General features: G+C 37.5%; 1 protein-coding gene and 1 pseudogene across 4 annotated transcripts in view; one reads left to right on the forward strand and one right to left on the reverse strand.

The window, feature by feature from the left end:
- ERBB4 (v-erb-b2 avian erythroblastic leukemia viral oncogene homolog 4) overlaps window positions 1–17,474 on the reverse strand; it is a 1,604,115-nt gene that overhangs the window by 630,642 nt on the left and 955,999 nt on the right. The window lies entirely within an intron of this gene.
- Window positions 14,196–14,842, forward strand: LOC102823782 (annotated as a pseudogene).

The following is a 17,474-nucleotide window of genomic DNA, read 5'->3' on the forward strand; positions in this document are numbered from 1 at the left end:
AAAGCAAAAGAAATGTGAGGATGGTGCAGGCAGGACTGGGCAGTGTTTTGTTCTGTTGTGCATAGGGTCACTATGAGTCTGAACTGATTCGATGACACCTAAGAGCAACAACATTCCTTATCCTAGCAGACCACTTTTCCAAAGTTAACAAATATAATTTAAATATTATTTGGGGTATTTGACTGCTCTTTGAGACTGGACATGAAGAAAGGGTCCAAGTACCAAGTTGATTATCAATATAAGTTCCGTCAAGTTAAGATGGAAACATCCCAGATGGGAAAACATCTAGGGCAGTGGACATTCTGCAGGCTACAGACCCATTCTGCCATATGTTACTTGTGAGACCTCAGTCGTATTAGCTATCCTTTCCATTGGTCAAGTGCTTCGTCTATAAGACGATGTGAGAACCACACCACCCTCACAGAACAACATAAATGATCACAGCTGTGTCTGCCATACAGCACTAGTCAATATTGCTGTTGTTAAATGTGGTCCAGTCAGTTCTGACCCCCATCGATCCTATTTAGGATTTCCGAGGCACATCTGGTGAGTTTGAACCACCAGCCTTGCTGTTCAAACTTGTGTTGTCCAGTGTTTATCTTACAGAGCCACACCAGGATGTCTCTCATTAGAATAACTCTTTATAAATGCTGCCATTATTCAAATATTTCCCTTAATACTTACATCAGTCCAATGAGGTCATTATTAGAGTCACATTTTATAAAAGATTAAAACAGTGAAATTTAGAGAGTTGAATAATTGGTAAGTGTTCTATAGAACTATGTTTGCAACTCAGGCTAGCTGTTGAGTTAAACTGGAATCCTGCTTTTAAAATTTATATTCTATACTGCCTCCTTAATAGGAAGGGAAGAGTGAGAGATCTTTTTTTAAAAAGGTTTAAACAGAGTTAAAGGCAAACTCTGTATTATGTAATCTAGTTCTACGTGCAATTAAGAACTCATGGTAATTTCCCTGAAGTCCTTTCTGGAAAAATTTTATTGAGTTGAAAGGTAAAATTATGCTTTTAAGGGCTCTTTTCTACATGAAAAAGTATGCATTTACAAAAATCTTGGCTCTGTTAGATGTCTGGACGCTGTCCCAACCTCACTATTTGAGGTGCATTCCTTTTGCTTCTGTCAAAATTTGACTCAGAGGAAAAGACCGTGCAATAAAACTTCAAGAGTTAAGCCTATTTAGGAAAAGCCCTTCCACTCTGTTGAAAGAATGAACTAAAGAAATGAAAGAAAGACAATTTTATTATTTTTAAGGAGTGTGGGAACTCTATGTGTGCTGACTGCCCTTGAATGTTCTGTTTTAATGAAAGAATGAAATGATTTTTAATTACCATATCCAAAATCATAGCCTGAGTACAATCTGCCTCTGTGTGCTTTGCAATTACATTAAAAAAAGATAAAGAAAATGGGTAGTTTAAGGTGTAAGGCACTTGGTTCTCCTTCACAATGTTTTCCCTTTAAATTCTTGTTGATTAATGAATACTTAGAACAATAGATCAAGCCATTAAAATTTGTTAAATCAAAACACTCATCATCAAGCCTGGTATCTAATTAAAGGCACATGAAGTAAAGATCAGATGATATAAGAAAAAGGAATCCAAAATCAAGATGTTATCAAATGTAGTATCTTTTCTGCATATAAATAAATATATTGAACAGAATTTTATACTATCCAAAATTTTAATAGTAATGCAGTATCTTCTTGGGGGTATAGCCTTTTAAAATTATCCTTCTTTGTTTGGTATTAGTAAATATTTCTGTTTGTAGATGTATTTATTATTTTACTTAAAATAATGGATAAAATAGGGAAATAATTTTATTTTGCTGTTCAGGAGATTTTACTAATTTACATTAATTTCATAGATTGTAGAAATAGATGAGAATACCAGATAGAATATTGAATATAAAAAATTTTAGTGTATCTCAAACAAAATGGATTGTACCATTTTAAAGATTCCATTATCTTCCCAATTACAAAGTCCTTAACAAAAATTGCCTCACACAGATAGAGAAACTATATCCAAAAGTTTTATGAAACTAAATATGTAAGTGTGAATTCAAAAGTGTTTAAATTAGATATTTTTAAGTGACTGCGCAGTGGAGAATATTACAAAGATTTTCTGGTATATATTCATATTCTATGCTTAATTTGTTTGTAGAACATCTTCTTATATGGACATAGCATGTTTGAAAGAAGTTTATGTAGAAAAGTAAGCCTCAATGTTAGTCTGTTTTTGAAGCTAGAGAACTTCCAGAGGTTTAAGCCAGATTCAAAAGAGTCCATGGAATGAGGGATATCATTGCCGATGTCTTATGGATCTTTTCTGAAAGCAGAGAATATCAGAAAAATGTTTACCTGTGCTTTATAGACTATGCAAAGGCTTTCGATTGTGTGGATCATGACAAGCTATGGACAACATTGCGAAATATGAGTGTTCTGGAACACTTAATAGTGCTCATGAGGAATTTGTACCAGGACCAAGAACTTTGTTTCAAATAGAACATGTGAACACTGAATGTTTTAAAATTAAAAAAGGTGTGTGACAAGGTTGTATTTTTTTCACCATACTTATTCAACCTGTGTGCTGACCAAATAATCCGAGAATCTGGGTTCTATGAAGAAAACTATAGTATCAGGATTGGAGGAAGACTCATTAACGACCTGTTGATATGCAGATGATACAACCTTGCTTGCTGAAAGTGAAGAGGACTTAAAACATTTACTGATGAAGATCAAAGAGCACAGCCTTCACTATGGATTGCATCTCAATGTGAAGAAAACAAAAATCCTCACCACTGGACCAATAAACAACATTCTTATCAATGGAGAAAAGATTGAAGTTGCCAAGGACTTCATTCTTCTTGGATCAACTATCAACACACATGGAAGCAGCAGTCAAGAAATCAAACGACATATTGCATTAGGCAAATCTGCTGCACAAAACCTTTTTAAAGTATTGAAGAGCAAAGATGTCAGTTTGAAGACTAAGGTGCGCCTGACCCAAGCCATGGCATTTTGAATAACCTCATATGCATGCGAAAGCTGGACAGTGAATAAGGAAGACCGGAGAAGAATTGATGCTTTTGAGTTATGGTGTTGGAGGAGAATATTGAAAGTGCCATAGGTTGCCAAAAGAACCAATAGATCCGTTTTGGAAGAAGTGCAGCCAGAGTGCTCCTTAGAGGCTAAGATGGCCAAACTTTGTCTCTCATACTTCAGACATATTGTTAGGAAGGACTGGAGAAGGATATCATGTTTGGGAAGGTGAATGGTCAGAGGAAAAGAGGAAGACCCCCAATGAGATGGATTGGCCAAGTGGCAGCATTGATAGACTCAAGCGTGGTAACAGTAGTGAGGTTGGCCCAGGATCGGGCAGTGATTCGTTCTACTATGCATAATGTCGCTATGTGTTGGTACCGACTCTATGGCACCTAACAACAACAACAACCTTGAGAAGCAAAGAAGCTCTAGTAGTGTAGTGGTTACAAGTCAGACTGCTAACCTCAAGGTCAGCAATTTGAAACTGCCAGCTGTTCCATGGGAGAAAGATGAGGCTTTTTGCTCCCGTAAACATTTATAGCCTCGGAAACCCTATGCAGGGTAACTATGAGTTGGAACCGACTCCATAATACCTAACCAACCAACCAACCAACCTTGAGATACAGGGCAAAAATGAAACAAAAAGGACTAACCCGAATAGCACAAAAGATCTCAAATATAAAAGACAGAGGTAGAAAGTAAGATTACCACAAATGTCCGTAGTTCTACTCTCACTGTTATAATTTATACATCTTGTCATTACAGTAAAGAAGAAACCAATCAAACATTAAGCTGCATGATTACATGCAGTTTACTATAATTTAGTAAATGTACCATTTAGTAAAGAACTATGATATTGTGCGCAGGTTTCTTAATAGTTTCCTCAGTGGCTCTGGTTCTCTAGTTGATTTTCTCTTCAGAAGTCAGAACAATTTGATGGCAACACCTTGGCAAGCATTGTTTCAAAGTGGATGCTAAACAAAACTTTTTAAAAGATGTTTGTGCTCAGATCATAAGTGATGACTGTATACGTTAGATCTGAAGTAATGTCAATATAGATTAAAATATATTTGGGGGAAAAAATACTTTTAAAAGTTCCTTTTAACTCATTTAATATTTTGTTTTCTCTGGTGCTTCAAGAGTTACATTCTAAATTGCATCTGAAGGAAGCTTAAGTTAGCTGATATGCACCTAACTATTTCCGTGCTTCAAAGCCTACAGAACCATCTGCTTGTTGGCAGGTGTAATTAATTAGCTAAGTGGCAAAGACGCTCCCTTTTAGAGTGAATAGGAGGAGAGGAGGGAGAGCTCTATGAAAACCCAATCCTAAGCGGACCTATCGCCTGGGTGCCTCTGGGCAAATTTCCGATGCTGAAAACTCATTGAATTTAATGGTTCTTAATTTCACAAGATTTCTAATTACAGCCAGGATAATAAGATGTGATCCAAAAGTTGAGAAAAAGTTGGCACGTTTTCAAGGAAACTCCTTCCTCACAATGTACACATTCCAAAGAGTAAAAGTTCATTTATTTATGCATTTTATCAATTTATTCTCTCAATGTTGTTAATATGCATTTTTAAATGTATTTTGTTGGCAGATGGAGAATGCATACTAATTATAGGAAAATAGATCATGTTTAATTTTGTATCTTAACTAACATATCTTTCAGGAATAGTCAGAGAAATGTCAATCCAAGGTACATCATTAGTCACTTAATACACTGTAAAAGGACTACACTCTAAGAAAAGAAGTGCAAAAAATCTTTAATAAGGATGTGAAAGGAGTAAAGATCTAAAACTTTATATAATATTATCCATATAGATAATATTAAGTGATTGTTAAAAAAAAAAAATGGTACAAAAAACAAAATGCTGTCTTAAGCACTTGGGACCTGACCTGAGGTGGGTAAGGTGAATCAGGTATAAGAATTAGAAAGCACATGAAATTGGCAGTCTGGAAAGCGCATGTCATATTCCAACTAAAAGACGCCTTAGCGGCCTGGCTCCAGAGGAATGTTACCAAGTAATCATGTCTGCACAGAATTACAGAGCCCAGTTTTGTTCACAAGTGTCAGAAATGCAGGATTTATTTTGTTTTGATTTGCCTTTTTTTTTTTTAATCCCCCAGATTTTGAAAACTTTTTACTTAAAACCAAACACATCTGTAGGTCGGTTACGAGCTTTGAGCTAGCTGATTAATGCATCTGGTTTATTAAATAACTAAATCTGGGAATTCCTTAATAATGATTCATTCCATAAATCAATAACCATATTGAGATAGGGTCTTATTGATCAAGTCTTATCATCTTGTTTACTGACATGTAGAGAATGGAAAGTGAGGGTGAGCAGTTATATAAATTACAAAAGAGTAAAGAAAACTTGAAGAACTATTCTGCAGTTACTTGAAGGATGCAGTACAAAAGGTAATAGATTCTATAATATTTCTTCTTCATTTTATTGTGATTCCCATTTGTTAGAACAGAGGGAAAATAAGCTTCTGGCTACAATTACTTAGGATACCATATAAGAGGTCTGGAATACCATACAAGAGGTTTGGAATGGGAAACGCTGAAATATACCAAAGTGCATTGCAACCTCTCCCTCTACACACACACACACACATACACACACATACACACACCCTGAAGTCAGATGTGAATTTTAAATAGGTGGAAACATACGTCACCTGGAAGATGCAATGTAATAACTGGTTGTCACCATAGCATACATTTGTTGATAGGATTAAATTCATAATAGCACAGCACAAAGAAAGCTGAAGCCTAAAGGATATGGGAAAGTTAGACTATGATTTAGAATAAAGGGGGTAAAAGAATATAAGAAAAAAAAATTGTAATTAAGAATATATGCCTCATTTTTTTTTTTTTTAATCCTAAATTAGTCAGGTGAAGATACATACTTAGTGCATGAAAAGCAGAAGTAACAAGGGAGAAAGGAAATGTCAACCTGTACATTTCATAATCCTGATGGGATTCTACTAAAATTGTATGTACTGATTTCTCAATATTGTATACATACTCATTGGGAATGAATGAATACACTGAGTGATCATTAAGCACCCACTGTAACGGATACCAATAGGGCAAGGAAAGTTCCAAGAAGCCATTTCACTATCCAGAGTTTCAAAAGGTAGTGATCTCTAAGAAGTGGCATCAAACATGTAGGATGGAAGCAAAGGTTTAACCACACATTTTGTGCTTTTCTATTCTACATCGTTAAGAGACTATAGAATCGATGCAACAACAACGAACTTCTCCAGATGACATCGTCTTTTGAATAAATAAATGCATCTGCATATCTTTACTAATTTTCTTGCCTATAACCAATTTATTTACCATAGTCTGTTACTTACAGTCAAAATGTAATCCTTATAACATGAAAGACCAAGATTTTTAAAACGGTAAAGCTGACATCAGATAAGCATTAATTCAAGAAGGATTTACGACTAAAAACAAACAAACAAAGTATTATCTAGTTTGTATCCTTAGATAATTTGTGGAAAATAGAATGCTATAAAGATGAGCAACCAATGAATCAACTAATAATACTTGGAAAGGAAAAATATAATTTTAAGTAAAACTTTAGTCAAAATATCAGAACAGAAACCTAAGGAACTCTCCCAGACAGTAATTTTTTTTTACCTCTTTACTCTTTTAGAGAGTAAAGAGATAAATAAAAATGAGAGAGAGAGAGAATAAAAGAAGTAAAGAGTATATCAGGGAGGTCCAAAATCTAGAGTGTCATAAAGAAAAACAAAGTATACATAGGGAAAGAAATTATCAAAAAGATAGTACTAATAATTTCCCATGAATAGATATTTAAAAACCAAATAGTTAAATGCATACATTTGCAATATTTAAAAAAGTGAAAAGAAAATATGAGGAGGCATAAAAAGCTCATGAAAAAAATGGTATTTAAAGATAATGGGATTTTTCTATGAATTTTTTGAAGCCATCTCATAAAGAGAAAATCTTAATTCCTGAAAGAGAAAGGAAGGGAGGACAGAGACCAGAATAGCATCAGACTTTTCAACAGCAACATGGTATATTAAATGACATATTTCAAATAGAGAGGAAAATTATGTTTAGCTTGGCATTCTATTGCCAGTCATTAATCAAAGCCATCAATCAAAACCATCAATAAACTGTGAGAAAGAGAAGAAAGCTATTTTTTTAGAAACTCAAGGACACAGTATATTTACCCTTTACCAAAATTTTTAGAAATGCCCATGAAAATATTTTGCTACAAATAAAAGGAACAGAGAAAGATAATGGAAGATATATAAGGCCCAAGAAATCAAGAAAGAGACGTGCCCAAGATGCAGCCAACACAGAGAGAAACTAATCTAGGCAAGAGAAGTACAATGGAGGGCCTCAGGAGAGTGGTCACCGGAAACAAGGAAGAATAGGCAGAAAGGCTGTTATGAATAGTTGGTCAATAATACGATTATAATGATGATGAAACTGAAGAAGTCTAGCAACTTCTTCCATCTGAAAGTGGTCAAATATGCAATCAAGATGTATGGATAATTACTGGTGATTAGAATGCAAAGATTGAAAACAAAGATCAGTAGTTGGAAAATATGACCTTTGTGATAGAAATGATGCTGCAGATTGGATTGCACGATAGAATTTTGCAAGACCAATGACTCATTCATTGTAAATGCCTTTTAAAAAATTATGTAAAAAATTACTATACCCATGAACCTCCCCAGATAGAATACACAGAAATTGAATTGACTCCATCTGTAGAAAGAAAAAATGGAATAACGTCAGGTAAATCAAGACCAGGGGCAGACTGTGCAACAGACCATCATTGCTGATGTTAGATGGATCTTGGCTGAAAGCAAAGAACACCAGAAAGATGTTTACTTGTGCTTTATTGGCAATTCAAAGGCATTACACTGTGTGAATCATGGCAAGTTTACGGACAGCATTGTGAAAAAATAGATATTCCAGAACACTTAATTGTGCTCATGAAGAACCTGTACATAGATCAAGAGGCAGCTTTTTAAATTAAACAAGGTGAAACTGAATGGTTTAATATCAGGAAAGGTGTGCACTAGTGTTATATTCTTTAACCATATTTATTCATGCTGTATGCTGAGCAAATGATCTGAAAAACTGGATTATATGAAGAATTTGGCATAAGGATTAGAGAAAGAATCATTAACAACCTCCGATTTGCAGATGCTACAACCTTGCTTGCTGAAAGTGATGAGGAATTAAAATACCTCCTGATGAAATTTCAAGACCACAGCATTTAGTATGGGTTACAGCTCAATGTAAAGAAACAAAACACCTTACCACTGGACCAATAAAAAATATGATAAACCGGAAAAAGTTTGAAATTGTCAGATTTCATTCAGCTTGGATCCATTATCAGCACTCATGGAGGCATCAGTCAAAAAATCAAATGACATATTGCTTTAGGAAACTCTGCTGCATAAGACCTCTTAAAGTATTCAAACACAAAGATGTCACTCTGAGGACTAGGGTGAGACTGACCCAAGCCATGGCATTTTCAAAAACCTCATATGCATGTGAAAGTTGGACAGTGAATAAGGAAGCCCTTAAAATAACTGTTGCCTTTGAGTTAAGGTGTTGGAGAAGAGTATTAAAAATACTATGGACGGTCAAAAGAACAAACAAATCTGTGTTAGAAGTACAACCAGGATGGCGAGATGTCATCTCTCATACTTTGGACATATTATCAGGAGAGACAATTGCCTTGAGAATGAATCATGCTCGGTAAAGCCGAGTGTCAGTGAAAGACAGGAAGACCCCCAATGTGATGGACTGGCACAGTGGCAGCAGCAACGCGCTCAAGAGGAGCAACAATCCTGAGGTTGGCACAGGGCTGTGTTTCCTTCTGTTGTACAGATGGTCACTATGAGTCAGAGTTGACTCAACTGCACCTAACAGTAACAATAAAAGCAAATGAGACAAGAAAATGGCAGTCAAGCAGAAACGAACAAAACGCCTAAGGAAATAGGACTAGCAATTGTGCACTCTTGTCTTGGCAGTGGCACACTTAATCTAAGTTACAATACTGTAAACACGATATATTGATCTTCAACTTTTAGACAAAAAAAAAATGCTATAACTTTTACAGTTAAGAAACAAAAATAACAGTTGTTAACATATTCTACTTCAAGAGTTGCCTAAAACTAATAAGTCAGGAGATAGTCATAGTTGACTTAAGGAGTCACAGACATGTTAGTAACCATCTGAAGACCCAGTTCAGTGAATTAGTGAGCGGGAAATGCAGAAGTAGTTGACTTTAACTGTGTTGAGGGTTATGATTTATTTAAGATGAATGACTGTGTATATTGGATTTCTCTAAGGCAAAGACATTATGCTGTAAGTGTCAAAATGGCAGATGGATCAATCCTGTGTTGCTTTGAAACCTCTGAAATACTAAGTTTTGAAAGGGCAAAATAAAAAGGAAGATCTCCAACAGGGGCCAGTTCTAGACATGTTCTGCATACACATCAGAGAATGTTCCCATGTGCTTCTCTATGTAATTCACTTTACATTTGCATTCAATGAATATTTTTTTAATACCATTATGTAACATTTTCCTCAGATCACATTTTTCCTTTTACTTTGTGTTACGGGTACTAACCAACAATGATTATATCTAAGCACAATAAGTGACCAGGTTATGAATGGATGAAGCAGGGAAAACTGGTGTTCATGTTATGTGAAATTTTCCCTCACTTTGAAATGACTGAAGCAAGTCTTAAACCCAATAAACCAAGCTTACTGTCATCAAGTCCAACCCAACTGATAAGCAATCCTTTAGAAAGAATAGAGCAGTACTGCCCATTTTAGTTTCCAAGGACTTAAATCCTCATAGAAGCAGACACCTTTTTCCTTGAGAGTGGCTGTTGGATTAACAGCTGAGCTCTTTAACCACTGTGACTTCAGGGCACATTAAACAAAACCCTTGTTGTTATTGTTGTGCCTTTGAGTCAATTCCGACCCATAGTGACCCTGTATAGGGTTTCCAAGGAACAGCTGGTGAGCTTGAACTACTGACCCTGCAGTTCAAATGGCTTTGCAGTCTGGCACATTAACCCACAGCACCACACTAGAACTACAAATCAACCCCTACTAGCAACAAATTCTCAACACAACTCCCTTCATTTGTTGCTACATGTGCTGCCTTTAAATCGCTGAAAAGACTTTGAACCTCTACTTGCACTAAAGTCAGACAAAATAAGAAACATATACAGCTGTCTGACTTAACTTCCAATTCGACTTAAAGATAATTTAGGAGCAGATCTTGCTCCTAACCCTGGGATAGCCTGTATATAGAAGTTAATTCATTTATTGCTTCAATAGTTTTCCATGAGAGAACAGTGAATTTAATCTCCTTTCCACTTGACCTTAATTTAAAAAACAATCAAATACATTTAAATAATAGAGTAACGATGTGACATTGTGGGTTAATGCCCTGGACTACAATATCAGTTTGAACTGCAAGGTCAATGATTCAAGCTTATCAGATGCTCCTAGGAAGCTCTATACAAGGTCACTATGGGTTGGAACTGACTCAATGGCACTCAACAACAACAAAGTTAAAAGTGTGGTGACCCCACTGGACTGCAACCACAAGGTTGGCAGTTCAAGCCCACCAGCTGCTCTTTGGATAAAAGATGAGGCTTTCTGCTCCTGGCAAGTATTTCAAGTCTTGGAAACTCTATACAGAATTGCTATGAGTCTTAAAAACAGCAACAAAGTTAAGACTACTTTCAAAATTAATTTATCAGCAATATTAAGAACATTAAATTACTCATTGGTTTTTAGTCAGAGAATAAGAAAAAATACATAAACATATAAATGAATATTTGTGGGAGTACTGCATATGTGTAAAACACTGAAAACATTCAACATGCTCAGTATCAGCACACTAACTTGGTGTTATTATAATTATGGTTTCAAATTATTTTAAAATATGGGAATCATGTCATGAATGCTGTTGTTGTTAAAGTGCTGTTGTAGCCACACCTCCTAATTTTCAGGGATAGACTCAGTGGATTGGGCTTGGTTCTAGTGTAGCTGTAAATTATACCATTTTTCCTTCTCAAAAGGGCCCTGTTGTTGTTCAGTGCCATCGAGTCGATTGTGACTCAGAGTGACCCTGTACAAGAATTTTCAAGGAGCATCTGGTGGGTTAGCAATCCAGTACTGATCCTATGGTGCCGTATCAAACCTTCCAAAAGGGCACTGTTGTTGTTCTTGTTAAGTGCCGGTCTAGTCGGTTCTAACTCATAGCCCCTGTGCATAGAGTTTCTGAGGGGGGCTCGTGAATTTGAACTGCTGACCTGGCGTTTCAAACTGACCTTGCAGTCCAGTCCATTATCCCACAGTGCCACACCATAACTCTGTATAGGGTCCTGTTGTTGGTGTTTTTAAATGCCATCAAGTTGGATTTGTGTTGGAAGAAGTGTAGCCAGAGTACTCCTTGGAGGCCAGGATGGCCAAACTTCGTCTCTCATACTTGGTACATATTGTCAGGAGGGACCAGTTGCTGGAGAAGGATATCATGTTTGGTAAGATGTAGGGTCAGAGAAAAAGAAGAAGACCCTCAGCGAGATGGATTGGCAAAGTGGCAGCATCAATGGGCTCAAGTGGGACAACAATAGTGAGGTTGGCCCAGATTCAGGCAGTGTTCCGTTTTGTTATGCATAGGATCGCTATGAGTCGGTATCGATTTGATGGTACATAGCAACAACAAGAGTTGGTGCAAATTTATAGTAACCCTGTACATATAGGGTCTTTGAGGAGTGGCTGGTGGGTTTGAACCACCAACCTTGTGGTTAGTAGCCCATTACTTACAGCGCCACTCCGTATACAAGTAATACTAGAGCAAAATTCTTTGCTTATCACTTGGAAGACATTAGTAAAAGTGTGACTTTCACATACCTCTTCAGTAAAAGAATACAATAAGATGTGATAAATAAGATGATTTATATGAAGAGATCAAAATTACTGATCACTATGATGGTGGTTATGTGCCATGGAGTTGGTTCTGACTCATAGCCACCCTGTATAGGGTTTCTGAGTCTATAAATCTTTAGAGGAGCAGAAAGCCTCATCTTTCTCCCATGGAACAGCTGATAGTTTTGAACTGCTGACTTTGAGGTTAGCAGCTCGACTTGTAACCTCTACGCTACCAGAGGTCTTTACTGAAAAATATAGAGCTATTAAAATGAAAAGCAAAAAATAATATAAAAATAACTAAAATGAATGTTTAAACTAAAAAATACAGTCAGGTCTAAATAAGATTCTTGTTAAGGAACTTACGAATTTAAGTCAATAAAGATATCAGTTAGATGAATAACAAACAACGACCAAAGTGAGGTAAAAACACAAGAAAGATGGTCCTGCCCTGGTCCTTTGAAGGAGTCTCCAAATAGGTACAAACTCACTTGACTCATGAATCAGTCTTTTCATTTCAAGTTTAGAACTTCTGGTTTAGTAAAAATATATATGTGAAAGTTACTCAGTAATGTTCAGCATTATTGTGAGTGGCAGAGTAAACTAACAGGCAATAGGTCCAGAATCTAAGCTCATAGTCACTTTAAACAACCTTAGTCAACTACGGCTTTACAAACATGACTGTACATACAGTATGTTATGACGGCACCACCGTTAGTGTCTCCACACATCGTAATCTCTAAGGACAGGCTCAGGGGATCAGTACTGGTTCTGCAGTTACTGTAAATTATATCTCTTCTCACTCTAAAAGGGTCCCAGTGTGGACAATGAATTATGATAACCTTAGTCATAAGAAAAGTAGAAAGTGCTGTAAAATTCTATCTGCATTTTGTTATTAAGTACCATCGAGTCAGTGCTAACTGTAGTGGCCCTATCAGATAGAACAGAACTGTCCCACAGGGTTTCCAAAGCTGAAAATCTATATAGGGTTTCTAAGGGGTAACTCATTGTCACTTTGCCTCTCCATCTCACTGGGGGTCTTTCTCTTTTTCTCTGACCCTCCACCTTACCAAACATGATATCCATCTCCAGTGACTGGTCCCTCCTGACGATATGTCCGAAGCATGACAGACAAAATTTGGCCATCCTGGCCTCCAGGGAGCACTCTGGCTGCACTTCTTATAACACAGATCTGTTGGTTCTTTTGGTAGCCCATGGCACTTTCACTATTCTCCTCCAACACCATAACTCAAAAGTATCAATTCTTCTACAGTCCTCCTTATTCACTGTCTAGCTTTCACATGCATATGAGGTTATTGAAAATACTACAGCTTGGGTCAGGCGCACTTTAGTCCACAAGCTGACATCTTTGTTCTTCAACACTTTAAAAAGGTTTTGTGTAGCAGATTTGCTTAATGCAATGTATCGTCTGATTTCTTACTGCTGCTTTCATAAGTGTTGATGTTGTTGTTGTCAGGTGTCATCAAGTTGAAACCGACTCATAGCGACCCCATGCACAGCAGAACCAAACAATGTCTGATCCTGGGCCAACCTCACTACCACCGCCACACTTGAGTCCATCAATGATGTCACCTGGCTGATCCATCTCGTTGGGGGTCTTCCTCTTTTTCTTTGACCCTCCACCTTACCAGCATGACATCCTTCTTCAGCAACTGTTCTCTCTGGACAATGTGTCCAAAGTATGAGAGACGAAGCCTAGCCATCTTGGCCTCCAAGGAGCACTCTGGTTGCACTTCTTCCAAAACAGATCTATTGGTTCTTTTGGCAGTCCATGGCACTTTCAGTATTCTCCTCCAACACCACAACTCAAAGGCATCAATTCTTCTATGATCTTCCTTATTCACTGTCCAGCTTTCGCATCCACATGAGGTTATTGAAAATACCATGGCTTGAGCCAGGCGCACCTTAGTCCTCAAGCTGACATCTCTGTTCTTCAATACTTTAAAAAGTTCCTGTGCAGCAGACTTGCCCAATGCAATACATCATCTGATCTCTTGACTGCTGCTTCCACAAGTGTTGATAGTTGATCTATGCAGAATGAAGTCCTTGACAACTTCAGTCTCTTCTCCACTGATAAGAATGCTGTTGGTTTCCGCCATCTTTCCATCCCTCAGTCAGTCACAGCCCGGAGACGCTTCTGGAAGAACCATCGCGATGGCCACCCAAGGAGAACCCCAAGTGCAGTTCAAACTCGTATTGGTGGGTGATGGCAGTACTGGAAAAATGACATTGTGAAACGTCATCTGACTGGTGAATTTGAGAAGTATGTAGCCACCTTGGGAGTTGAGGCCCATCCCTTTGTGTTCCACACTAACAGAGGACCAATTAAATTCAACGTGTGGGACACGGCTGGTCAGGAGAAATTTGGGGGACTTAGAGATGGCTATTATATCAAAGCCCAGTGTGCCATTATAATGTCTGATATAACCTCAAGAGTTACTTATAAGAACGTGCCTAACTGTCATAGGGATCTGGTTCGAGTATGTGAAAACATCCCCATTGTCTTGTGTGGTAACAAAGTGGACATTAAGGACAGGAAAGTTAAAGCAAAATCCATCATCTTCCACCGAAAGAAGAATCTTCAGTACTATGACATTTCTGCAAAAAGTAACTACAACTTTGAAAAGCCCTTCCTTTGGCTTGCTAGAAAACTAATTGGCGATCCTAATTTGGAGTTTATGGCAATGCCTGCTCTTGCCCCACCAGAAGTTGTCATGGACCCAGCTTTGGCAGCACAATCTGAGCATGATTTAGAGGTTGCGCAGACAACTGCTCTCCCAGACCAGGATGATGACCTGTAAGAGAACGAAGCTGGAGCCCAGCGTCAGAAGTCTAGTTTTATAGGCAACTGTCCTGTGATGTCAGTGGTGCCACGTGTTTGCCACTTTATTATATAGCTAAGCAGAACATGTGCTAATCTTTGGGATGCTGAAGGAGATGAATGGGCTTAGGAGTGAATGTGGCAGTTAAAAATACCTTCATTTTTTGGACCTGCATATCTAGCTGTTGGAACGCAGTTGTTTCCTTTTGAGTTTCAAATATACGACTGCTGCAGTCACATCACACTATTCATTGGTGAAATCTTGTTTGTTACTGTCATTCCCATTCCTTTCTAGTGGTGAGGATTTTTGTTTTCTTTACATTGAGATGCAATCCATACCGAAGGTTGTGGTCTTTGGTATTCATCATTAAATACTTTTAAGTCCTGTTCACTGTCAGCAAGCAAAGCTGTATCATCTGCATATCACAGGTTGTTAATGAGTCTTCCTCCAATCATGATGTCATATTTTTCTTCATAGAACCCCCAGTTTCTAGGGTTATTTGCTCAGTCTACAGGTTGAGTAAGTATGGTGAATGAATACAACCCTGTTACACACCTTTCTTAATTTTAAACCATTCAGTGTTCCCATGTTCTGTTCAAGCAACTGCCTCTTGGTCCTTGTACAGATTCCTCATGAGCACAATTAAGTGTTCAGGAATACTGGTACTTCGCAATGTTGTCCATAGCCTGTATGATCTACACAATTGAAAGCCTTTGCATAGTCAATAAAGAACAGGTAAACATCTTTCTGGTATTCTCTGCTTTCAGCCAAGATCCATCGGACATCAGCAATGATATCAGCACTGTTATCCCTCATTCCATGTCCTCTTCTAAATCCAGCTTGAACCTCTCAAAGTTCTCTGCTTGCAGCCATTTCTGTATTATCTTTAGCAAACTTTTACTTGCATGGGATATCAAAGAGATTGTCCGATGATTTCCGCATTCCGTTGAGTCACCTCTCTTTGTAATGGGCACAAATAAAGATCTCTTCCAATCAGTCGGCCAGAAAGTGGTCTTCCAAATTTCTTGGCATAGATGAGTGAGTGCCTCCTGTGCCATCTCACTTTCTTGAAAGATTTCAATTTTTATTCCATCAATTCCTGGAGCCTTGTTCTTTGACAATTCCTTCAATGCACCTTGGACTTCTTTTTTTGGTATCATTGGCTCTTGATCATATGCTACCTCTTGAAATGGTTGAACATTAACCATTTCCTTCCATCTTCTTTTGACGCTTTCTTCATCATTCAATAATTTGCCCAGAGAATCCTTCAATAGCAAATTTTTTCTCCAGTTCCCCCAGCTTGAGAAATACTGGGTGTATTCTTCCTTTTTGGTTTTCTGACTCCAGTTCTTTGCACATTTTGTTGTAATATTTGACTTTGTCTTCTCTAGCTGACCTTTGAAAATTTCTATTCAGCTCTTGTACCTCTTCCATTTGCTTTAGCATCTCTATGATGGAGAGCAAGTTTCAGTGTCTCTTCTGACATCCATTTTGACCCATTCCTTCTTTCTTGTCTTCTTAATGACTTTTGCTTTCTTCATGTATGATATTTTTGATGTCATCCCACAACTCTTCTGGTCTTCGGTCTTTAGCGTTTAATGTATCAAATCTTTTTTTCAAATGATCTCTAAATTCAGGTGGGATAAATTCAAGGTCATATTTTGGCTCTCGTGGTCTTGTTTTCATTTTCTTCAGCTTCAGTTTGAAATTTGCAGATGAGCAATTGATGTCTGTTCCACAATATGCCCCTGGCCTTGTTTTCATTGATGATATGCAGCTTTTCCATCTTCTCTTTCCACAGATGTAGTCAATTTGATTTCTGTGTATTTCACCTGGTGAGGTCCATGTGTACAATTGTCTCTTATGCTGTCTAAAGAAGGTATTTGAAATGAACAAATCATTGATTTCCACCAATCTTCTGTCAGTTTGTCATACTGTGGTGGCTTGTGAGTTGTTGTGATTCTGGAAGCTATGCCATGGGTTTTTTAAATACTGGCAGGATCACTCATGGTGGACAGGTTTCAGATGAACTTCCAGATGAAGACAGACTAGGAAGAAGAAGTGACAAACTACTTCCGAATATTTGGTCACTGAAAACCTTATGAACAGCAGAGAAAAACTGCCAGATATAGTGCCGGAAAATGAGCCCCTCAAGTTGAAAGGCACTGAAAACATAACTGGGGAAGAGCTGCCTCCTCAAAGTAGAGTTGACCATGATGACATTAATGGAGGAAAGCACAGAGGACCTTCAATTGCTGATATGTCACAACTCAAAATTAAGAGAAACAGCTATAAACATCCATTAATAATCAGAACGTGGAATGTACAACGTATCGATCTAGGAAAATTGTAAATTTTCAAAAATGAAATGGAACACATAAACATTGATATCTTAGGCATTAGTGAGCTGAAATGGACAGGTATTGGCCATTTTGAATCTGACAACCACATAGTTTACTATGCAGGGAATGACAGATTGAAGAGGAATGGTGTTGCATTCATTGTCAAAAAGAACATATCCAGATCAGTCATGAGATACAACGGTGTATGTGATAGGATAATATCCATGTGCCTACAGGGAAGCCCAGTTAATACCATTATTATACAAATT

Source organism: Chrysochloris asiatica, unplaced genomic scaffold (assembly GCF_000296735.1).
Source record: "Chrysochloris asiatica unplaced genomic scaffold, ChrAsi1.0 scaffold00212, whole genome shotgun sequence".
NCBI classification, from domain to species: Eukaryota; Metazoa; Chordata; class Mammalia; order Afrosoricida; family Chrysochloridae; genus Chrysochloris; species Chrysochloris asiatica.